This window comes from Jaculus jaculus, chromosome 9 (assembly GCF_020740685.1).
Source record: "Jaculus jaculus isolate mJacJac1 chromosome 9, mJacJac1.mat.Y.cur, whole genome shotgun sequence".
Taxonomy (NCBI): Eukaryota; Metazoa; Chordata; class Mammalia; order Rodentia; family Dipodidae; genus Jaculus; species Jaculus jaculus.
Window position 1 is genome coordinate 107,702,842 of NC_059110.1, and position 25,190 is coordinate 107,728,031.

A 25,190-nucleotide genomic window follows, 5' to 3' on the forward strand; every position below is an offset into this window, starting at 1 on the left:
ACAAGGTGACACATGCATCAGAAGTTTGATTCCAGTGGCTAGAGGCCCTGGCATAGCCATTCGCCTTCTCTCTTCTCCTTTTCCCTCTCCTTCTCTCTCCCTCAAATAAATAAATAAATAAATAAATATATTCTTTAAAAAAGAAATTTTATTGTTGATTCACTTTGAGGCTATAACTAATCTTACATTTAGCAATGTTAAGATTAGTTGTTAGGACTGGCAAGATGGCTCTTAGTGATTAAAGGCACTTGCTTGCAAATCTTGTAGTCTTGGGTTCAGTTTTCCAGTACCCATATAAAGACAGATTCATAAAGTGGCACATTCACCAGGAATTTATTTGTAGGTGTAAGAGGTCCTGGCATGCTTGTGTGGTTTTTCTCTCAAATAAATAAAATATTTTTTAAAGCAGGGCATGGTGGCACATGCCTTTAATTCCAGCACTCGGGAGGCAGAGATAGGAGGATTGCCATGAATTTGAGGCCACCCTGAGACTACCTAGTGAATTCCAGGTCAACCTGAGCCAGAGTGAGACCCTACCTCGAAAAACCATTTTGTATATATATAATTTTTTTTTAACAGATTAGTGTAGGGCTGGAGAGATGGCTTAAGTGGTTAAGGTGCTTGCCTACAAAGCCTAAGGACCAGGTTTGACTCACCAGGACCCATGTAAACCAGAAGCACAAGATGTTGCACGTGTCTGGAGTTTGATTGCAGTGGCTGGAGGCCCTGGTGTGCCAATTCTCTCTTTTTCATGAAAAAAAAAAAAGATTAATGTTTGATCTAAGTTAAAAATCCACCTTTAGCTGAGTGCATGCCTTCAGTTCCAGCACTCTGGAGGCTGAGGTAGGAAGGGGTTCAAGGCCATCCTGGGTTATAGAGTGAATTCTAGGTCAGCATGGACCAGAGTGAGACCCTGCCTGAAAACGAGCAAAGGAAATTCCATTTTCTATGTGACTCTACTACTAGGATGGGAAAAACTTCCAAAATGAGAGTGAGTCATAGGCCTATCTCAAAATGGGAACTACTAAATATTTGATTATTTCATTCAGCTGATGGGGATGAATCTACTTTAAAGAAAAGAGTTTTGAGGAAATAAGCCCTTTGACATCTTGGACATCAGAGTCAGGTTATGTAGGTACTATATCAATCGATGAAGATTCACTTGAATTGAAAGGGAGAAAAGGTTATGAGGGTCAAGAACAAATAGATTTGCAAATCTATCTTTGTAATTCTGGATCCTTAGGAAGGAATCCAGTTTGTAAAGCTACTTGAATTAATTTTGTTGAGGTGGTAATAATCTACGCAGTGGAGTAAGGCAGCTTGACAGCTGACTTACTTTGAAGTCACCCTAGTTAAGACTGGAAAGCTAGGCTGTGGGTGTGGGTGTTGCAGTGTGCTTGCGCTTTCTGGTTTGTTTGTAAGGGTGTTTTCTGATAACGGAGAGAATTTGGTTGGTCCGTTTGAACTTTACATAACGGGCAACCAGCACCTCACCCGCCTCATGCTATTTCGTCTACCGTTACTGAATCTAGTATCCTTAATAACAGACTGGTTTTGTTTCACTAACGCATTATCTTTCATTTTATTCACTTTGAAATTCTCAAGCCTGACATCTCCTTTTTACAATGGAACTGTGGAGAGAGCGTATAAAAGCCTTAATTTGGGTCTAGCTCTGTTGCTGATCCTCTGTGTGTAGTAATGTCACATTTGACAAGCTACTCAGTTGTTTTGGGGTCCAGTTTCATGATCTGTAAAACAAATTTATCTGGCTAGATGTTAACTATAGAGTTATTTTATTCATTCCTTTGTTCATCAAACATTTATGAAACACTTTCTATGTGCCAGGCATAACACAAAATGCTCTCTGTATAGTACCTTGTCCTCAGAGAGGAGTTTGTCTAATTGCAAAGAATTTCCTTTACTTTATATCAATTTAGTCTTTTACTTCTGAAAAATTAATAGTATTAGGAAGTTCTCTCAATCTTTAACTATAAGGAATTTGTTGCAATGGTTGGTCTTGTTTAGATCTCTTTTTAAAATATTTATTTATTTGCAATCAGAGAAAAAAGAGAGAACGAATGGCCCACTAAGGCATCTAGCCACTGCAAACAAACTTCAGACACATGTGCATCTGGCTTTACATGGGTACTGGGAAATTGAACTTGGATCATCCAGGCATTATAGGCAAACACCTTATCTGCTGAGCCATCTCTCCAGCCCTGTTTAAATCTTTATTTCCCAAAATCCTCATGTTATCACCTTACTGCCTCCCTTCTGTTTGTATTTCCCATCCTGTAAAACACATCCCAACCCAAGCATGGTGGCGCATACTTTTAAACCCAGTACTTGGGAGGCAGAGTTAGGAGTATCTCTGTGAAAAAGAGAGAGAGAGAGAGAGAGAGAGAGAGAGAGAGAGAGAGAGAGAGAGAGAGAATGGGTGTTCCAGGGCCTCCAGCCCTGCAAATGAACTCCAGATGCGTGTGCCCCCTTGTGCATCTGGCTAATGTGGGTCCTGGGGAATCGAGCCTCCAACTGGGTTCCTTAGGCTTCACAGGCAAGTGCTCAACCGCTAAGCCATCTCTCCAGCCCTCTTTTCTTTTCTTTTTTAAGATTTATTTTTATTTATTTATTAGAGACAGAGAGAGGGAGAGAGAGACAGGGAGAGTGAGAATGGGCACACCAGGGCCTTTAGCCACTGCAAATGAACTTCAGAAGCTTGCCCCACTATGCATCTGGCTTATGTGAGACCTGGAGAATTGAACCTGGGTCCTTAGGGTTCACAGGTATGCACCTTAACTGCTAAGCCATCTCACCAGCCCCAAAGTGCTTTTTAATAATTTTGTCACCTGTGGTAGAGAGAGAGAGACTGATTATTGGGCAGAAAGATACTGATTTCCTGAAAACAGTCTAGACAATTACCCTGGCATGTTAGAACAGTGATACTTTAAACAGCTGGTCAAGTATTGATGCATCAAAAGACATTCTAAAAGGATTAGGAATATAGTGTTTGTTCTGAGGTCCAGTCTTGGAAGAAGGCAGGAGCTCAATGACTTGCTGAGGTTCCCATTAACGTTGAAGAGCATTTCTTTTTTTCTTTTTCTTTTTTAATTTTAATTTATTTATTTGAGAGAGACAGGCAGATAGAGAGAGAGAATGAGCATGCCAGGGCCTCCAGCCACTGCAAATGAACTCCAGACGCATGCGCCCCCTTGTGTATCTGGCTAACATGGGACCTGGGGAATAGAGCCTCAAACCGGGATCCTTAGGCTTCACAGGCAAGCGCTTAACCGCTAAGCCATCTCTCCACATTTCTATAGAGATCACTGGAAGAGGAAGTCAAGCCAGGCGAGATGGCACACAGTTAATCCCAGCATGAAGGAGGCTGAGAGAGGTGGATCAGGGTCAGAAGGGCATCCTCAGCTGCATAGTAAGTTCAAGGCCAGCCCGGGCTCATGAGACCCTTCCTCAAAGAAAAAGAAAAACTCAAAAAATCAAATTGCAAACTAGGATATATAAATGTGCCTTCTCTGGAATATTTTTTTCAATTCCTACATGTTGAATAAAAGCCTGTAACCTTAAGTAAGAATAAGGAAGTCAGAGGATTACAAAGTATTGGATTGATAGTTAGAAGACTGGCAGTAACTCAAGCTCCTTAATAACCATGTGACCAGGACAACTAGGAAGCTTTGAGCTTCTGTTTCCTTATTTGTAAAATACTTGTTCTGCATGCTTCACAGTGCTGGTAAAAATCCCAAATAAGATCATGAATGTCAGCACACTCTGAAAACAGGGCTGAAGATATGAAACACAAAATCCATTACTGCTTTTGAGAGTCTTCATGCAGCCTGAAGCATTAACTCAAAAGGTCCTTGAAAAGCCATGGAGGAGTGCACAGGTTGGAGCACAGCTGAATTTTGAAGATAGGGTTTCTTCGACACCCTAATGCTAAATTGTAAAGACCTATTCATGTGGCTTTATAACTTGTAACTAAAGTGACTTGTGAAACACGTGACCCTTGATGAATCTAAGTGCTATGATAAAATGTGCAAGTAAGTTTCATTTCACGACCTTATTTGATAATTAGAACCTTATTCCTAGCCATAAAATGAAAGGCACATAAAGTTAGTTGGTTTTTGTTGTTGCTTTTTGCTTTTTAGCTTTTCCTCCATTTATTTTGCCTTTGGACCATAGAGTGGTATTTCCTTTTTTAAAAAAATTATTTAATGATAATTTTTATGCATGTGTACAACGTATTTTGATCATGTTCACTTCTCATTACCTTCTCTGGTCCCTCTCCTCTTCTTCCCAGACAGTCCTAGAGTGAGAATTTATTTGGTTTGTTTTGGAATATGTATGCCCTTAAGAAATGAAAAGTATACATACACCAGAGGCTTGCTCTCAGTTGAAAGCAGCTGTTGGTCAGTGAAAGAATGGAAGGGATTAAACAAACAAAGGAAAAAAAGAAAAAGAAAAGGAAGATGGAGAAGAAGTATTTGAAAAAGGAGACCGGTTTAAATTATCTTACGGGAATAAGAACCAATTTCTAGTGTTCTTTTAAAACACTGCCTCTGATTTTTGGAACACTAAAATTTGAGGTTATTAGAGAAGGGATTGGGTTTGGGAGTTGTGGGAGGGATGAGGTGCTATGGCACATATATATTATTTTAACAATGCTATTCACAATGTCAGCATTTCAGTTTTTCTACAGCTGCTTTGATGGCTATGTATGTGTATGTGTGTGTGTGTATGGGCTCTCACTGCAAAGGCACACAAGACCCTTGTACCATCATATATAATTTTATTGGTATATAGGTATATAGGTATATATAGTTATAACATATTATACTTTTTTTGGTTTTTCATGGTAGGGTCTCATCCTAGTAGCCTAGGCTGACCTGGAATTTACTAGGTAGTCTCTGTCCTCAAACTCTGTCCTACTCCACCTCCTGAGTGCTGGGATAAAAGGTGTGTGCCACCACACCCAGCTAACAGATTAGACCTTTTTTTTTTTTTTTTAAATGCAAGAGAGTGTGAGAGAGAATTGGCAGGTCAGGGCCTCTAGACACTGCAATCAAACTCCAGACATGTGTGCTCCCTTGTGTGCCCGTGCCTGCATTGGCGTCACCATGTGTGTCTGGTTTACTACCTTATGTTGGACCTGGAGAGTCAAACACGAGTCCTTGGCTTTGCAGGCAAACACCTTAACCTCCAAGCCATCTCTCTAGCCCAGATTGTACTTAAAAAAATACATTTTATTTATAAGCTGGGCATGGTGGCGCATGCCTCTGATCCCAGCACTTGGGAGGCAAAGGTAGGAAGATTGCCATGAGTTCAAGGTCACCCTGAGAATACATACTGAATTCCCCGTCAGCCTGGGCTAGAGCAAGACCCTGCCTCAAAACAACAACAACAACAACAAACTATTTATGTATTTCGGAGAAAGAGAGAGAATGGGCATACCAGGGCCTCTAGCCATTGCAAACAAACTCCAGATGTATGCACCACCTTGTGTATCTGGCTCATGTGGGTACTGGGGAATCAAATCTGGGTCCCTAGACTGACTTCACAGGCAAGTGCCTTAACTGCTAAGCCATCTATCTGTCCAGCCCTAGATTCTACTCTTCCCTGCCTCCTGTTCTAATTTCCCTGGGGGCTTTCCTCAGTGGGGTTATGGTATTCGCTATGGGGTAATGAAGGCTTCAGTCAGTCCCTGTGGAACAGAGGGGAGGATATTCCTTCCCAATCTGTGGCTCTTAGTCTTTCTGTCCTCTCTTCTGTAATGTTCCTTGAGCCATGGCAGGTCTGTTCTGCGCCACTTTTTGAGTCTGGCTTTATATAGGTACTGGGGCATTGAGCCTGAGCCAGTAGGCTGCACAAACAAGTGACTTTTTAACTATGGAGCACTCGCGCGCTCTCTCTCTCTCTCTCTCTCTCTCTCTCTCTCTCTCTCTCTCTCTGTGTATGTGTATATATATATATATATATATATATATATATATATATATATATGTATGTATGTGGCAAATGAACTCCAGATGCATGTGCCACCTTGTGCATCTGACTTTATGTGGATACTTGAGACTTGAACCTGGGTCTTTTTGGCTTTGCAGGCAAGTACCTTAACCACTAAGCCATCTCTCCAGCATGCTATTTTACATTTTTATTGACAAATGTAAGAAACTGTTAGCTATGTCTAAAGCATGCTGAATTTCTGAGGTAAAACAAGAATTACAGGAACTAGATCAGAAATCACTGAATAAGTCCTACATTTGGTGAGTTGAAATATTCTGCAATTAAAAAAAATTGAGAAAAAAAACAAATAAATAACATAAATAAAAACTAAAAAAAAAAAAAATAGTTGATGAGCTGGGCATGGTGGTACATGCCTATAAGCCCTGCACTTGGGAAGCAGAGAAGGAGAATGCATAAATGAGTTTCAGGCCAGCCAAGGCTTCAAAACAAGACCCTGTCTCAACACTCCTTCTCCACCAAGAGAAAGAAAATGTAGAAGAGGAAAAGCTGACTAGCTATTGAAGTTTATGAGAAAGTTATTGGATATGAGACTGCAGTACTACAGCCAAAGGTAACATTTTAAAGTTGACTTTTACATTGATATTAGAATTATAGCATATAAATTTTGTCCAGGGACCATATGTTTCAGTGACCGGTGGTTTCCACTTATAAAATTTTCTCTGGAGTCTAATTTGCTATGCTTTATTATTGTGAGATTGAGTATATTTTTAATTTTTACCCTCCATGCCCCCCTCCCCCTGCTTAAACTTAGATCCTATTCAGACTTATGGTACTTGGAATCTAAGAAGTGTTACAAATGAAAACTGTTACTCTCCTCTAATAACACTCGGTTAGAAGTGTCTGAGTAGGACTTCCTTTAACAACTGGTTTGGGCAACCAACTGCCTCATGAATATATGAACTATCTTTAAGAATTTGAGAAGAATTCATATTTCGAGTACTTTTTTTTTAAACAACCAGTAAGACCTTAAAAAGGAGCACAGTGATGCAAACAACTAGAGTTCTGGATATCCGTGTACTTTCTCTCACAGTTTTCCTCATCTTAGGATATGGTCCAGGTTATTGAACACTGTGGTTGGAAAGTACCTTTGGATCTAAGCTGACTCTTATTTTAACCTGAGTGAAGTATTCCATCAAGAGTACAAGTACAGAGGAGGGGTAGGTGCTCAGTGGTTCCCACACAAAACACGAGGGCCTGATTTGCCCTGGGCACGGCCATATATTCCTACAACCCCAATCCTGTGGGGGAACAGACCAGAGAATCACTGCGGCTCGTGGAAACTGTAGCTCTGGGTTCAGAGACTCTATCTCCAGGAATCTGTGATAGAGAAGGACATCTACACACACCATCCATACGATCTCTACACTAAGATGTCTGTCCTGTTACATACTAAACATTTTCACCTAGTAAATCATCTTCCTTGTGCCATTGCAATCACCATGCTGGAATGAGATTAGTAACCTATTCTTTGGCACATCTACTCCATATTTTATGCTGCAAAGAAATACTCCTATCTTAAATCTTGCTTTAGAAAAATATGTTCTTACTGGAAGACTAACACTATAGAGTTTTGAGTTCTTTTTTACTCTGAAAATTGCTATAAAACTTTTTAGTCATAAAACAATTTTTCTCTAGCTCTAGTTATCCTCTTGGCATACCTTATCTGAATATATCACAGAAGCCTGTATTGCTTCTGTGGTAATTAAAATATAATGTAAAAAGCTTCCCTGGTTTTTTTTTTTTTTTTTTTTTGGTTTGTTTGTTTTTTAAGGTAGGATTTCACTCTAGCCCAGGCTGACCTGGAATTCTCTATGTATTCTCAGGGTGGCCTTGAATTTATGGCAATCCTCCTACCTCTGCCTTCCAAGCGTTAGCATTAAAGGTGTGCACCACCATGCCTGACTCATTTTTTTGTTTGTTGTGGGTGTTTTTGTTTGTTTGTTTGTTTGTGGTAGGTTTTTACCAGGCTGATCTGGAATTCACTATATAGTCTCAGGGTGGCCTCAAGTTCATGGTGATCCTCCTACCTCTGCTTTCCAAGTGCTGGGATTAAAGGTGTGTGCTACTACACCTGGCAGAGGTTCCTTAAAATTGCATTTTATTTGCATGATTCTTTAAGAAATATTTTTTCTTACTTTAGAAACACAGGGTACTGAGGAGATTACTCAGTAGTTAAAGGAGTTTGCTTATAAAGCCTACTGGGCTAGGTTCAAGTTCCCAGCACCCAAGTAAAGCCAGGTGCAAAATGGCCCATGTGTCTGGAGTTCATTTTCAGAGCAAGAAACTTTGGTACGTGTACACACTCACACACAGAGACACATGAATACATTTATATATATTTTTTATTGAAAACTTCTATAATTGTAAACTATCCCATGATAATTCCCTCCCTTCCCCCACTTTCCCCTTTGAAACTCCACTCTCCATCATATCCCCTCCCCCTCTTAATCAGTCTCTTTTATTTTGATGTCATGATCTTTTCTTCCTATTATGATGGTCTTGTGTAGATAGTATCAGGCACTGTGAGATCATGGATATCCAGGCCATTTTGTGTCAGAGGGGAGCACGTTGTAAGGAGTCCTACCTTTCTTTTGGCTCTTACATTCTTCCCACCACCTCTTCTGCAATAGACCCCGAGCCTTGGAAGGTGTGATAGAGATATTTCAGTGCTGAGCATTCCTCTGTCACTTCTTCTCACACCAATGGTGCCTTCTGAGTCATCCCAAGGTCACTGCCATCTGAAAAGAGAAGCTTCTCTAACCAAAAGTGAGAGTAGCATTAATATATGGGTATGAACATTAAGAGAAGTGCTTACTGGGCAGTTTGATAAGCATAGTATATACATTAACCCAGACAGCAGCAGACATTACACCTCTAGGACTCATGGCTACCCCTGTTGTAGGTTTTCAGTATCAGTGATATATTCCCTCCCATGGAGCAGGCCTCCAGTCCAATTAGAGGGCAGTTGGCTTCCACCACGATAGACATGCCACTATTGCACCCATTGGCTCATTTGGCCTGGCTGGCCAAATATAAGCATTGCAGTGTCCACTGTTCAGTGCCTTCAACAGTGATATTTCTCTCTCCCATTGAACTGCATGTAATGTGGGTTTTTCTAGCTTTCTGTCAGCTGGTCTACATGGAGGAGGTTATCAGCTCAGTTCCAGCAGGATTTCTCAGTGGCCTTGCAGTCCAAGTATGTGGAGTCTTCAGCAATAGGGTCTTACCATCTGTTCCTGGTGGGACACCAAGGGCCTGGCAATAGCCTGTAATGTTTTGGGGGCATCAGGGACCTCCCTGGCCAACAACTCACTGGAAGGTATCCCATCCCTGGCACTGAAAATTTTCTAGTAACAATCTATGGCTTCTGAGTGTTCTGTTGTCCATAAAAGTAGGTTTCCGTATGACTTATTTATATCCTCTTAGATTTTGATTAGCCCTCCCTCCACCTTTCCTTTACTCAGTCTCTTCCCCTGACCTCACTTAGGCCTTTTCACCCCCATTAATGTGTTTTTCTATTTACATGTATACAATACTATCCTATTTGGTCCCCCCTCCTTCCCTTTCTACTCCCTTTATATCTCCTTTCTAGCCTACTGGCCTCTGCTACTGAGTTCTTTCTACTCATACAGAAGTCCAGTCATTTGTAGCTGGGATCCACATATGAGAGAGAACATTGATGTTTGGGTTTCTGGGCCTGGGTAAATAAAATTTTTAAATAAGTGTATGTGCAGGAAGATTGCTCAGTGGTTAAAGGCGCTTGCTCCTAAAGCCTGCTGTCCTGGGTTTGATTTTCCCTAGTACCCACATAAAGCTAGATACACAAAATGGTGCATTCATTGGGAGTTTGTTTGCAGGGTCAAAAGGCCATGGTGTGCCCATGCATTCATTCTCATTCTCTCTCTCCCTGCACTTGAGAATAATTAAATAAGTGACTAAATTTTCCACTCAATTTTCACAAACTTAAAAATAACAAAAGTGGGCTGGAGGGATGGCTTAGTGGTTAAGGCGCTTGCCTCCCAAAGGACCCATGTTCAATTCCCTAGGACCCACGTTAGCCAGATGCACAAGGGGGCTCATGCATCTGGAGTTCATTTGCAGTGGCTGGAGGCCCTGGCATGTCCATTCTCTTCCTCTTTCTCTGTCAGATAAATAAAAATGAAATATTTTTTAAAATAACAAAAGTATAATAGGAATACCAGTTAATGTTTCCAGTAATTAAAAAGTTCTGCTAGTTTATACCACACCAACAATACATGAATTCTTACTTATTTTTTCCCTCAAGAACATCATTATGACTAAAAATACTGCACATCTGCTAGAGGAATGTGATCTGTATCAACTTCTTGGGAGTATTTTTTTTTTTGAGGTAGGGTCTCACTCTAGCTCAGGCTAACCTAGAATTCACTATGTAGTCTCAGGGTGGCCTTGAACTCACAGCAATCCTCCTCTTACCTCTGTCTCCCCAGTGCTGAAATTAAAGGCATGTGGTACCATGTCCAGCAGAAGTCTTAATTATGACTCATCAATGACAAGAACATAAACATGAAACTTGTTAATAAAATAAATCTCGCTAAGTTGACTTATATGGAGGTTAATTTCTTTGAAACAGGGTCTTCCTATATAGCCCAGGCTAGCCTAGAACTCACTATATAATTAAAGTTGCCCTTGAACTTGTAGTTCTCCTGTTTCATCCTCCCAAGAGCTGGGTTGCAAGAATGTGCTACCATGCCTGGAAAATATTTTATTTATATATATATTTAAGAGAGAGAGAAAGAGGGGCAGATAAAGAATGGGTGCACCAGGGTCTCTAGCCACTGCAAAACAAACTCCAGATGCATGTGCCACCTTGTGCATCTGGCTTATGCAGGTACTAGGAAATCAAACCTGGGTCCTCAGTTTTGCAGGCAAGCCCCTTAGCTGCTAAACCATCTCTCCAGTCCTTTTCCATGGTTTTCTTTTTAATGTATAGAATTACTATGCATTCTTTCAAGGATGGAGAAAAAAAAAGATTAATTCAGTCGTTTATTAAGTAGATTTGTTTTTGGCATGCCATGTGCCAGACAGTGTCTGGGTGTAGCAATAAGATACACGAATCTGCCTTGGTTAGAGCTTATTTTTTCAGTTAGAGGAAACAGACTGTAAAAAACAGCATGCCAGGTGACTTGAGCTCGTATAAGAAAAAATAATGAGGCAGGAATAGGATTGTGGCTGTAGGGGACGATTGCATTTTTAAGGCTGTTAGGGAAAGCTTTCGTAGAGTTAGTGACAAGGAAGGAACCAGCAGTGGTCAGGGAGTGTGTCCCAAGACTCTAGGGAAATGGGAAGTACAAAGCCCGGAGACAGAAACAAGCCTGCTGTCTGAAGAAGTTCAGCAAAGCAGGGCCGTATGGCTGGAGCCGAGTGAGCCGGGAGGTGTAGTCAGGGATGAGGCCACAGAGGTGATAGAGCCAGTGCAGGCGGTGTGGGCCTTTCAGCCTTTGAAACGACCTACCGTGTGTGGCTTTTACTCAGGGTGTGGGTCATTTAAAGGCCAATGCTATTCTGAGCAAGCAAAACAACCTGTGTCCTGACTTGGCTTTTTCCAGAAGCTTTTGTTTCTCATATATATAGATTTAAACATTTTAATGTCAATAGAGAAAATTTCCTGAAATATGATCTTGGGTATTACAGATAATTCAAAGAAAGGGAGTATGATAGCACATGCTATCTGTAGGTGGTAATTCCTGAATGACCCTATTTTATTACTGAGTTCCCAATCCTGAATTATCTTAAAAAAAAAATACTAGACTGAAGAGGTGGCTTAGCGATTAGGTGCTTTCCTGCACAGCCAAAGGACCCAGGTTCAATTCCCCAGGATCTACGTAATTCATCTGGAGTTCGTTTACAGCAGCTGGAGGCCCTGGCGTGTCCATTTACTTTATCCTATTTTATCTGTCTCTTTCTACCTCTCTCAAATATATATTTATATATAAAAGCTTTTTCACTGGGAAAAAATATTTATTTGCAAGCAGAGAGAGAGAGAATGGGTGCGCACCAGGGTTGCCAGCCACTGCAAGCAAATACCAGATGCATGTTCCACTTCGTGCGTACTGGAGAATTGAACTCTGATGATTAGGCTTTGCAGGCAAGCACCTGAACTGCTGAGCCATCTCTCCAGCCCTGAATTATCATTTTTGTTGTTTGTTTCTTTCAAGGTAGGGTCTCTCTCTAGTCTAGGCTGGCCTTGAATCTGCCATGTAGTCTAAAGGTGGCCTCAAACTCACATCAATCCTTCTATCTCTGCCTCCTGAGGAGTGCTAGGATTAAATGTGTGTGCCACCTTGCCCAGCTAAATTATCTTTAAAAAAAAAATCAAGGCCTTGTATTCATTCTTAAATATCAGAGAGTTGCCGGGCGTGGTGGCGCACACCTTTAATCCCAGCACTCGGGAGGCAGAGGTAGGAGGATCGCCGTGAGTTCGAGGCCACCCTGAGACTACATAGTGAATTCCAGGTCAGCCTGGGCTAGAGTGAGACTCTACCTCGAAAAAAAATATATATATATCAGAGAGTAGCTGAATAGTTAGGCGTGTACTCTATTGGGTTTTTTGTTGCCGTTGATGTTGTTTTGGTTTTTTATTTTTGGTTTTTTGAGGTAGGGTCTCGCTCTAGCCTAGGCTGACATAGAATTCACTATGTAATCTCAGGGTGGCCTCGAACTCACAATGATCCTCCTACTTCTGCCTCCCAAGTGCTGGGATTAAAGGCGTGCACCATCACACCTGGCTCTACTGTTATTTTAGCAATATGTGTTTCAAATATTTTATTATGAAATATGACAGAAAAATACACTGTTTTTGGAATGTATATAGTTTGAGGAGTAATTTTTAAAAGTAAATACTTATAACCATCAGTTAAATGCCTAGAAATACATCATTGCCAGTACCAGAGACTGCTTTCTGTGTCTCCTACTGTATCTTAGCTCATACCATTGTTTAGAAGCAACTATGTTCTGGCATTGATAATTGTTTACTTACCCTTTTTCATAATTTTTTGCTATGCATGTTTCATTCCTAACCAATGTAGTTTAGTTTAGTCTGTTCTTGAACTTTTTTTGTATAGATAGAATAATATAGTATGTGGGTATAGATAGAATAATATAGTATGTGGGTTGTGTGTGTGTATATGTTTTCTTTCAAAACCTAAAAATGTATCTGTGATTTTTATTCATGTTGTTATATTGAACTGTAGTTAAAATTAATTGCCCTAGCCGGGTGTGGTGGTGCACGCCTTTAATCCCAGCACTCGGGAGGCAGAGGTAGGAGGATCGCGGTGAGTTTGAGGCCACCCTAAGACTACACAGTTAATTCCAGGTCAGCCTGGGCTAGAGTGAGACCCTACCTCAAAAAAACCAAAAAATAAATAATAATAATAATAATAATTGCCCTAAACATACTATTGTGAGAATCAACCATAATTCATATAATCATTCTCTACTGTTGGACACTTGGGTTATTTCTGATGATGGGTACTTATAAAAGATGTGACAGGGTTTACATGAGATGGTGGATGTGTGGAGTTTCTCTAGGTCATACAGTGGAATTGCTGAGTCTTCAGTGTGTTGTGCATAACACAAAAAATGATAAACACATGAGGTGATGGCTATGCCCACTCTCTTGGTATAATCATTGCAAATTGTAAACATGTTTTGAAGTATCACACTGGACTCCATAAACATGTGTAACTATGGTGTTAATTAGGAAGTCTTGAGCCGGGCATGGTGGTGCACACCTTTACCCCCAGCACTCGGGAGACAGAGGTGGTAGGATTGCCATGAGTTCAAGGCTACCTTGAGACTACATGGTGAATTATATGTCAAGCCTGGACTAGAGAGTGAGACTCTACTTTGAAAAACCAAAAAAGGCTGGGCGTGGTGGTGCACGCCTTTAATCCCAGCACTTGGGAGGCAGAGGTAGGAGGATTGCTGTGAGTTTAAGGCCACCCTGAGACTACATAGTTAATTCCAGGTCAGCCTGGACCAGAGTGAGACCCTACCTTGAAAAACCAAAAAAAAAAAAAAGAAAAAAAAAAAGGAAGGAAGGAAGAAAGAAAGTCTTCAGCCAGGTGTGGTAGTGCACACCTTTAATCCCAGCACTTGGGAGGCAGAAGTAGGGAGATCGCTGTGAGTTCCATTCCAGCCTGAGACTACATAGTGAATTCCAAGTCAGCCTAGGCTAGAGTGAGACCGTACCTTGGGGGCGGGGGGGAAGAAGTAAAGGAAGAAAGAAAATAAAAGAAGAAAGAAATTACTCAAAATTTGAATTATAAACTACTTGCTAAGACAGTGCCACCCATCTGTCCTCAAATCCGCACTGAGTCCTCTGTTCCTCTTAGCCCTTACGAGTATTGTCAGGTTCTTGAGCTTGTGTCAGTTCTTTGGGCCTGAAAATGTTAATTCTGGCAAATATAACTGAGGGAAAACTCTGAAGCTTAAGAAAAAGAAAGGCCCGAAGATACTGGTTTCTGCTTTAAGAATCACACGTAGCATACTTTCATTTGATTATCATCAGCCTAAGAGTTATTACTTAAAATGTCTTAAAGACATCTATCTTTCTACCCTTGGAGGGTCAGTAACTGTGCATCTCTTTTATCACTATGTCTCAAAAAATGTCTTGCCCAGGTCGCGCTTAGCAAATATTTGTTGAATGGATTTGACCTGACCACTGCTCTTAGTAGAACTGCCTGAGGTTTTTGTAGGCTTTATTTTATGGTATCTGATCAAGGCTACCCTGTTTTAGCATCACTAGTTAAGTAAGGACAGTGGCTCACTCTGTTATGAATAGTAACCATACTTGGTTCGCCAAGATCTGTTATAGCCCAAGAGAAATTTATTTCAATCAGTGTATTATTAAAGTTGATGCTTGCATTTTGTGGAGATTTTAAGCACTCCTCTAGCTGTGACATAGTGCTTCATTTTCCATCCTACCTGTTTCTGCCTTGGTTCAGCTCCTAGAACACAGAACCACTCCGGTTTCTGTTTTGAGTCAGTCGCTGTGTAGGGTGGTGATAGCATACTAGGCTTGCCTAAGATACTTGCCAGTCTTCAAACAGGAGCCTCTTGCTTTCCCTTGAGTCGTCAGTGTCATCATGGGGCAGCGGTTTGTTTTTAATGTTGTGATTTGGTGTAACCATCACACAGCACCTTTTAAAAAAGGTCTTACAATCCAACTTCCTAGTCATTTTACTTTCAGTGTGGGTTTTTTGTATTTGAGATACAATCTTACTCTAGCTCAGGCTGATCTTGAACTCATGGAGATCCTACCTCAGTCTCAGAGTACTGAATTATAGGCATGAGTCACCACACCTGGCTTAAACTTCATGGTAATTTTTTCAGCATTTTGTTAGAAAGCTGGCAAAAATGATTGCTCGAAAACATTGGCGTGGGGCAGGTGACTTATTCCATTTTTGCAGCATTCATTGGCAGGATCATTATTACTGGCTCCTATTTTTCTGATTTTCATTTGTAAGAGTGATCTTTCTGAGAGATGACTAAAAAGTAGACGAGATATTAGAATGCTAATTTTAGCCGGGCGTGGTGGCGCACGCCTTTAATCCCAGCACTTGGGAGGCAGAGGTAGGAGGATCGCTGAGAGTTCGAGCCCACCCTGAGACTACAGAGTGAATTTCAGGTGAGCCAGAGTGAGACCCTACCTTGAAAAACCAAAAAAAAAAAAAACATAGAATGCTAATTTTGTCTGGTAAATTCTTTTTATCAGTCATTTTGTTGTAAATATATCACCTGCTTTTTTTTTTTGTTTTTTAATGAGCTTTACCCTTATTTATTTGACAGAGAGAAAGAAGCAAAGAGAGGGAGAGGGAGAGGGAGAGGGAGGGGGAGGGAGGGAATGAGCACATCACGGCCTCCAGCTGTTGCAAACACATTCCAGATGCATGCCCCACCTTGTGCATCTGGCTTATGTGTGTCCTTGGGAATCAAACCTGGGTCCTATGTCTTTGCAGGCAAGCACCTAAACCGCTAAGCCATCCCTCCAGCCCTGAGCTTTTCTCTTTTAAGAAGTGCAAGACTTGTATGAAATTCAGAATGTGGTTAAGCTGATTCATCATCTCTCTTTCCAACAGAAATTTCCTGCTAGACAAGACAAAGTTTTCCTACTGACTTGACTTGGTGAGTTTTTATGCATTTTTTAAAAAACATGTTTAAATCATGAGGGGAAAAATAGAAAGAGATAATAGAATACTTGCCATGACTAAAAAAATGCACATCTTGAGTGCAATGAACAATTTCATTTTAGTGCAAGTAGTAGGGAAAAATAAAATCATCTAAGGTAATCATGTACTTTTTTAATAGTGAACATGACAGAGTTAAAAACTGTATAAGTGATGTCAATAAAGATATTATTACTTTAGCTGGGCATGGTGGCACGTGCCTTTAATCCTAGCACTCGGGAAGCATAGGTAGGAGGATCACTGTGAGTTCGAGGCTACCCTGAAACTATATAGTGAATTACAGGTCAGCCTGGCTAGAGTGAGACCCCACCTAGGGGGGGGGGGGAAAGAAAGATATTACTTTAAATATTTCTGCCTGAAATAAATCAGAAGTCTTTATTCAGGCATTTTCTAATGACTACTATATGCTAGGAAAAAGCTATATATGTTAGAATATTTTTTGTTTGTTTTTTGAGACACAGTCTTACAATGTAGCACAAGCTGGGTATAAACTCACATTCCTCCTGCCTCAGCCTCCTGAACTGTGGGATTATAAGTGTGTATCACACATCCATCTTGATTTAAATTTTTAAACACAGTTGATAATACATGTTATGGAAATTTAAGATGATTTTCCCTCTAACATCTCCAGGGAGCTAAGGTCACAGTTTTTAAAAAAGAAAGAAAGAAAGAAAGGCAATAAAGCAACACAGAGGTTTTGTTTAATTCCATAAAAAGCTTGATTTTGAGCATATTTTCTTTGTGTATTATGCCTTACAGTTAATCTCTTTGTAGAAAACTAAAATAAAATATTCTGACTAAAATGGCTATTATTTAAAAAATTTTTTACATTGTGCTATAAAAGTTTTACTTCAAATCTTTTTATATTTTTTTTTCTTAGTCTGCTTGGTAAAACAGGCGTTATTACAGTAATTTTATTTCTTTACTTATTTATTTATTTGTGTGTGTGTGTGCGCATGCATGTGTGCACCAGGGCCCTTGCCACTCACTGCAAATGAACACCAAATGCTTGTACCACTTTTTTGTATCCGCCTTACATGGGTAGCTTGGGAATTGAACTAGGGCCAGCAGGCTTTGCAAGCAAGCACTTTTTAAAGTTTAAATTAAAATTTTTAAACTTATTTGAGAGAGAGAGAAAGCAATGGAGAGAGAGAGAATGGGGGGGTTGTGAGGGCCTTCAGTCACTGCAAACAAACTCTAGATGCATGTGCCACTTTGTGCATCTGGTTTTACATGGGTCCTGGAGAATCGAACCTGGGTCCTTTGGCTTTGTAGCAAGCGCCTTAATGGCTAAGCCATCCCTCCAGCCTGCAAGCAAGCACTTTTAACCACTGAACCATCTTTCCAGTCTTGTTATTGCATTTTAGTCTTCAAATTCTAGCAAAGATTGTCAGGAGCCAGGACATTCTGTTAAGATAGACATCCTGTCTAACTTTCCCTTGTTTTGTCTGCTCGTGTAGTTTTGTTTTTTCCTTGAGTCATGAATGTTGGAATGAACATTTAAAACTGAGAACTTCCTGCCTTTCCTTCCTTTCTTTCTTCCACTTAGTTTTATTTAACATCTTAACATAGAATGTGGGGGTGGAGGGAAGAGGTTGAGACAGGTCTCATGTAGCGGGGGGGGGGGGGGGGGGGGGGGGGGCTGGACCTGTTTCCCTCTATGGCCCAGTATGATCTTGAATTGATAATCCTCCTGCCTGTACCTCCCAAGACTGCAGACATGCACCACCCACTTTATGCAGTCCTGGGGATCCAGTCTGGGGCTTCATGCATGCTGCTCAAGCGTTCTACCAACTGAGCTGTTTCCCCAGCCCAGAATACAGTTAGTTTTGGTGACTTTAGAAGAGGGCATTTACTTTCTGAGGCTAAGCCCTAGGTAAGGCGCTCTGCTCCATGTGGACAGTCAAGACCACGAAGGAGAGGACGAGAAGCGCACAGGGGCTCCGTCTTGGTTGTTTTGTTTGGTTTGTTTTGTTTGTTTGTTTTAGTTGGAGAGAGGGGAGAGAGAGGTAGCTCAGTAATAGAGAGCATCTATCATAGTTGGAAGGAGGTTTAGGTGTCTTTACTTTCATGAAGTGCTCCAAGGAAAATTGGATTCTGGAGGCTGGAGAGATGGCTCACTGGTTAAAGGCACATGCTTGTAAAGCCCGATGGTGTGGGTTTGATTCCCCAGTACCCATGTAAAACCAGGTAAACACACCAGTACATGCATCTGGAGTTTGTTTGCAGTGACAAGAGGCCCTGGTGTGCTATAGTCTCTCTCACACACTTTCTGCCTCTTTCTCTCAAATATATATATATATTTTCGCATACCAGATCCTCTTATTGCTGCAGACAAGATGCTTGTACCACTTTTCCATTTTTACATGGATGTGAGCTGGAAGGCTTTGCAAACAAGTATCCTTAACTGCTGAACTATCTTCTTAGCCCCAGCAAGAAATATTTTTAGCTAAAGAATGGATAGGACTCTTTACAGTACACATTCTTCCAGATGCAAAATGGCCTGGATATCCATGACCTTGCAGTACCTGACAATACCTACACAAGACCAGTATAATAGGAGGAAAGATGACAACATCAAAATAAGAAGCCAGGCATGATGGCACACGCCTTTAATCCAGCGCTCAGGAGACAGAGGTAGGAGGATCACCGTGATTTCGAGGCCACCCTAAGACTACATAGTGAATTCCAGGTTAGCCTGAGCTAAAGTGAGACTACCTCAAAAATCAAAAAACAGAGCCAGGAATGGTGGCACACGCCTTTAATGCCAGCACTTGGGAGGCAGAGGTAGGAGGATCACTGTGAGATCGAGGCCACCCTGAGACTCCATAGTGAATTCCAGGTCAGCCTGGGCTACAGTGAGACCTCCTCAGAAAAACTTAAAAAAAAAAAATCAAAAAACAAACAAACAGGGCTGGAGAGATGGCTTAGCGGTTAAGCGCTTGCCTGTGAAGCCTAAGGACCCCCGTTCGAGGCTCGGTTCCCCAGGTCCCACGTTAGCCAGATGCACAAGGGGGTGCATGCATCTGGAGTTCGTTAGCAGAGGCTGGAAGCCCTGGTGCGCCCATTCTCTCCCTCTATCTGTCTTTCTCTCTGTGTCTGTCGCTCTCAAATAAATAAATAAATTTTAAAAAAAACAGACAAAAATAAATAAATGAGAGACTGATTGAGGGGGGAGGGGATATGATGGAGAGTGGAGTTGTGAAGGGGAAAGTGACGGGGGAATTATCATGGTTCATTTTCTATAATTATGGAAGTTGACAATAATATAAATAAAAGAAATATTTCATTACTTTCTTTATTTATTTTGGTTTTTGAGGTAAGGTTTCACTCTAGTCCAGATAGGATCTCAAGCTAGTCCAGGCTGACCTGGAACTCGCTATATAGTCTCAGGGGGGCCTCAAACTCAGCAATCCTTCTACCTCTGTCTCCCCCGTGCTGGCGTTAAAGGTGTGCACCACCACACCTGTCCCAAAGAAATTTTTGTTGTTGTTGTTGTTGTTTTGTTTTTCAAGGTAGGGTCTTGCTCTAGCTCAGGCTGACTTGGAATTCACTATGTCATCTCAGGGTGGCCTCAAACTCATGGCAATCCTCCTACCTCTGCCTCCTAAGTGCTGGGACTAAAGGCGTGCACCACCACTCCCTGCCTAAACAAATATTTTTAAATGGTTTGAGTAAAGTGGAGATGGCCAAAGAGAACCACCTGTTGAATTTGGCCTCTGTTAAGATAGACTCTGAGTGGGTTATGCAAGCTTTGTTTCCTGAAATGACTCCTCTGTTTTTGAATTCCTTTCAGTCTAGATATGCTTAAATAATATTAGAGCTAACCCTTTCATCTGTTTACTATTTAGATTGTATAAAGTTGTCATAGTTCAAGAGAGTGTAAAGATCCTAACCTCTCAAATCTCAAAACAGCTTGGAGAGTGTTAACTATGCAGTAAATAGAGACTTGTTAACCATGGGGTTTTCCTCTCTTTTTCTCTTGAATCTTTTCCATCCTTTGTTTAGAACAATTTTCCACCTACAGGAGAAATCTTTCACAGCATGTGGAATATGTTAAAATCTTCACCTTTCCCAAGTTTGTGGCCCTGGAGAATTTTGCTCAAGCCATTAGTGGTATCAACACATGATTCTAATTTGTAAGAATGGAGTCATTGATGGTTATTTGATTTTGCCTATCATTTCTAAAGTTTTCTTTTGCACTGTAACTCACTTTGAAGTAAAATAGCCTCTTTATAATCCAGTCTCTTTTAAAAAAAATATTTCATTTATTAGAAAAAGAGAAAATGAGGCATGGTGCCACATGCCTTTAATCCCAGCACTTGGGAGGCAGAGGTAGGAGGATCACTGTGAGCTCTAGGTCAGCCTGGACTAGAGAGAGAGACTCTACATTGAAAACGCCAAAGAGGGAAAGGGAGAGAGAAAGTATGGGCACTCCCGGGCCTTTTGCCCCTGCAAAAGAACTCTAAATGCACGTACTACTTTGTGCACCTGTCTTTATATGGTTACTGGGGATTAGAATTCTGGCTACCAGGCTTTGCAAGTAAGTATCTTTAACCACTGAACCATCTCGCTAGCCCTGTTTTGTCATATATATATATGTTTGGTTTTTTTTGAGGTAGGGTATCACTCTAACTTAGGCTGACCTGGAATTCACTATGTAATCTCTCAGGGTGGCCTCGAACTCACAGCGATGCTCCTACTTCTGTCTCCCGAGGGCTGGGATTAAAGGCGTGCGCCACCACACCCGACTACTTTTAATTTTTTTATGTATTTATTTATTTGCAAGGAGAGAGGCAGGGTAGGCTGGGAATGAGCTCTCTGGGGCCTCCTGCCACTGCAAACCCCAGATGCATGTGCCAGTTTGTGCCTCTGGCTTTATATGTGTAGTAAGGAGTCACATCCAGGCCATCAGGCTTTGCAAGTAAGTGCCTTTAACCACCAAGCCATCTCTCCAGCCCCAAGTTTCTTTCTTTTTTTTTTTTTTTGAAATTTATTTATTTATTTATTTATTTGAGAGAGAGAGAGAAAAAAAAAAGTAAAACTGGGCACATCAGAGGTAGGGTCTTGCTGTAGCCCAGGCTGACTTGGAATTAGTCTCAGGCTGGCCTTGAACTCACAGCAGTCTCCCTTATCTCAGCCTCCCAAGTGCTGGGATTAAAGGTGTGCACCACCACACCTGGCAGAAAGAGAGAGAATGGGCATACCAGGGTCTCCAACGACTGCCAACGAATTCCAGATGCAAGTGCCACTGTGCAGCTAGCCTTATGTGGGTCCTGGGGAATCGAATTCAGGTCTTTCAGCTTTATGGGCAAGTGCCTTAACCACTGAGCCATCTCCTCAGCCCTTCTTGTTCTTTTTGTTGACAGCCTCTGTACATATAGACAATCCCATGATCATAATCCCCTCCTACCACCCTTTCTCCCTCCCCAAGTCCCCCCTCCACTGAACCCCTTCTTTCCCACTGATCGCTCTTCTATTTTGAGGTCGTCACCCACCCACCCCCTTTCTGCTATGCAGGTCTTGTATAGATAGCCTCGGCCACTGCGAGGTCATTTATGTTTGGAAGGAATATTGCAAGGTGCTCCTCTCCTTCCTTTGGATCTCCCACAATGGTCCCTGAGCCTTGGAGAATGTGATAGATGAGCTCTATCTATCCACTGGGTGGTTTTTCTTTTCTTCCTTCCTTTCTTTCTTTTTTTTTTTTTTTCTCTCTCTCTCTCTTTTTTAAGCAGCTGGCAGAATTTTCCTTCCCAGCAGGGGTTCTGTAATTAACAACAGCAGCATTCACACCTGATGGTATTATCCCGGACCTTGTGAAACCTGGGCTTGTTGCAGGCATGGTTTATCCAGCTGGATTCCCCCATCCAAATAGAGACAGAATTTTTGTCCTTGCAGGCTGTTACGTGGATGTATTTCGTTCAGTGGCTATTTGTGAGTAAATTTAAAAGCCAAACAGAACTCCAGAAGTCTTCCTAACATGTGTGGAGTTGCAGCGCTACAAGGCAATTAGTTGCGTGGCTTCTCCTCACCGGGTCAAGTTTCTGCGTTTGGCGCTGGGATGCACTGCCTTCTCCCTGCTATAGTTTTGGTGCAGTGAACTATGCCAATATGGCCATATCAAAAACTCTTACATGATGGTGGGTTTTAGTGGAAGGGTATGATCTTCAAACCCTTAAATTGCACTAGGGTTTTCTGCTTTAACAATTTTTTTGCTATCTATAAAAGTTAAATCCAAAGTGAGAATTATTCTATAGTTTAACCTTTGAGCTGGCTGCTAAGATCTCCTTAGGGACAAGGACTGTCTGTAGTTATTTATAACCTTTAAGAAGGACAGTAAGACTGTAAACTCCCAGCACACACTGAGGCTTGGGAGTCAGTGGGAGCATTCTGCTATTAACCTACTGCTTTCTGTGACTTGATAGCTTGATAGTCTTTCATATTCTTTCTTGTTCAGTGTAAGTTTCGTTATATGGATAAGCCTAACTAACCAGACTATTTCTGTAAAACTCCAGCTTATATAGTACTTTGAGAAGAAGGAAAAATACTTTTGTGGATAAAAAATAAAATTGAAATCTTAATTGTCATTTTTATTTCAGAATCTATACTTGCCTAAGAAATCCTGTAAAAAGGGAAATTCTTTTTGGTTTTCCAAGGTAGGGTTTCACTGTAGTCCTGGCTGACCTGGAATTCACTATGTAGTCTCAGGTTGGCCTCGATCTCACGGTAATCCTCCTAAATTTGCCTCCTAAATGCTGGGATTAAGGGCATGCGCCACCATGCCTGGCTAAAAGGGAAATTCTTAAGGTCCTGATTTATGTACCTAATGCTATCATTGTTTCTAAGTTTTCCTTATATATAATCATTGCAAAATCAATTTAACTTTCTTTGAGCTGAGGGTCTCACTATGTTTTTTTTTTTAATTTATTTATTTGAGAACAACAGACACAGAGAGAAAGACAGATAGAGGGAGAGAGAGAGAATGGGCGCGCCAGGGCTTCCAGCCTCTGCAAACAAACTCCAGACGCATGCGCCCCCTTGTGCATCTGGCTAACGTGGGACCTGGGGAACCAAGCCTTGAACCGGGGTCCTTAGGCTTCACAGGCAAGCGCTTAACCGCTAAGCCATCTCTCCAGCCCGGGTCTCACTATGTTGACCAAGCAGGCCTTGAACTCCTGGACTCAACTGATATTGCTACTTCTGCCTCACAAGTAGCAGAGATTTTAGGTATATACCACTATGCTTGACATAAATCCTTAATTAGAAAAATATTTGGCTGTATCAGAATTGTTTTTTAAGGTAGAGTCTTATTCTAGCCAGGCTGATCTGGACTTACTCTGCAGTTCCAGGCTGGTCTGAAACTCACAATGACCCTTCTACCTCTGCCTCCCAAGTGCTGGGATTAAAGGCATTTGCTACCACACCCAGTTCAGAAATGTATTCTACATCTTCGCCTGGGCTAGGGACATTTGGTTAAGTGTATAGATATACATTTAAAATGTGACTACCACCTACTTTTTTTTTTAAGCTTTTATTTATTTGAGAAAGAGAGGCAGAGAGGGAAAGAGAGTGAGAATAGGCACACCAGGGCCTTCAGCCACTGCAAACTCCAGATGCTTGTGCCACCTTGACTTATGTGGGTACTGGGGAATTGAACCTAGATCTTTAGGCCTTGCAGGCAAGTGCCTTAACTATTGCCATTATATATGCTTTCACATGTTAAACTTTTTTCTCCAAATGCCAGTTTTAACGAAAACAAACTCAGGTTGGAGAGATGGCGCTGTTAAGATGCTTGCTTGCAAAAGGCTGAAGGCCTGGGTTTGATTCACCCCAGTGCCCATGTAAAGCCAGATGTACAAAGTAGCACATGCATCTGTTTGCAGCCACAAGAGGCCCTGGTATACATATTCTCTCTCTTTCTATCTATCTCCCTCCTTGCAACTGAATGAATAATTTTAAAAAATTTTAATTAGGAAAATGGCTAAAGAGATGGCCTAGCAGTTAAAGTTAAGTCAAGGTACCAAGGTTCAATTCCCCAGGACCCACATAAGCCAGATACACAAGGTGGTGCATGTGTTTGGAGTTTGTCTGCAGCAGCTGGAGGCCCTGGCATACCCATCCTCTTTCTCTCTCTCTCTCTCTGTCCCTCAGATAAATAACTAATTTTTTTAAGTTAAAAAAAAGAAAAGAAACTTTGTGTCAGTACAAAGAATATTGGTTGGCTAGTCATGGTGACTCACGCCTTTAATCCTAGCATTCAGTAGGCAGAGGCAGGAGGACTGCAATCAGTTCAAGGCTGTCCTAAGACTACATAGTGAATTCCAGGTTATCCTAGGCTAGAGTGAGTTCCTGCCTCAAAAATAAAAACAGGGCTGGAGAGATGGCTTAGCAGTTAAGTGCTTGCCTGTGAAGCCTAAGGACACGGGTTCAAGGCTCGATTCTCCAGGACCCATGTTAGCCAGATGCACAAGGGGGTGCATACGTATGGAGTTCATTTGCACTGGCTGGAAGCCCTGGCGCGCCCATTCTCTCTCGCCCTATTTGCCTTTTCTCTCTCTGTCACTCTCAAAGAAATAAAAATGAACAAAAAATTAAAAATAAAATAAAAACAAAAAAGTATAATTCATTTCACTCATATTACAAAGGATTTACTAACTATATTATAAAAACATATGCTATGGTTAAAAATTTTGTTTTGACCCTAGAAAACAGGGAAAAAAGGAAATATGTAGGAATTCCTGAATTCACAACAAAATTCTGAGAGAACATTTTCTAGATTAAGTTAATTCCACCACCATAGGTGCCAAGAACCCAGCCTAAATTTCTTTTTTTGGTTTTTCAAGGTAGGGTCTCACTCTAGCCCAGGCCGACCTGGAGTTCACTATGTAGTCTCAGGCTGGCCTTGAACTCTGGGCAATCCTCCCACCT

The 25,190-nt window shown here is 41.3% G+C and overlaps 1 protein-coding gene across 1 annotated transcript in view; it reads left to right on the top strand.

Moving 5' to 3' along the window:
* The window catches only part of LOC101611465 (speckle type BTB/POZ protein), a 108,168-nt gene that overhangs the window by 41,999 nt on the left and 40,979 nt on the right, over positions 1 to 25,190 (top strand). Inside the window, exon 2 of the mRNA XM_045158589.1 lies at positions 16,155 to 16,200. The gene's annotated coding sequence lies outside the window, so the exon portion shown is untranslated. The remainder of the gene's footprint in view (positions 1 to 16,154; positions 16,201 to 25,190) is intronic.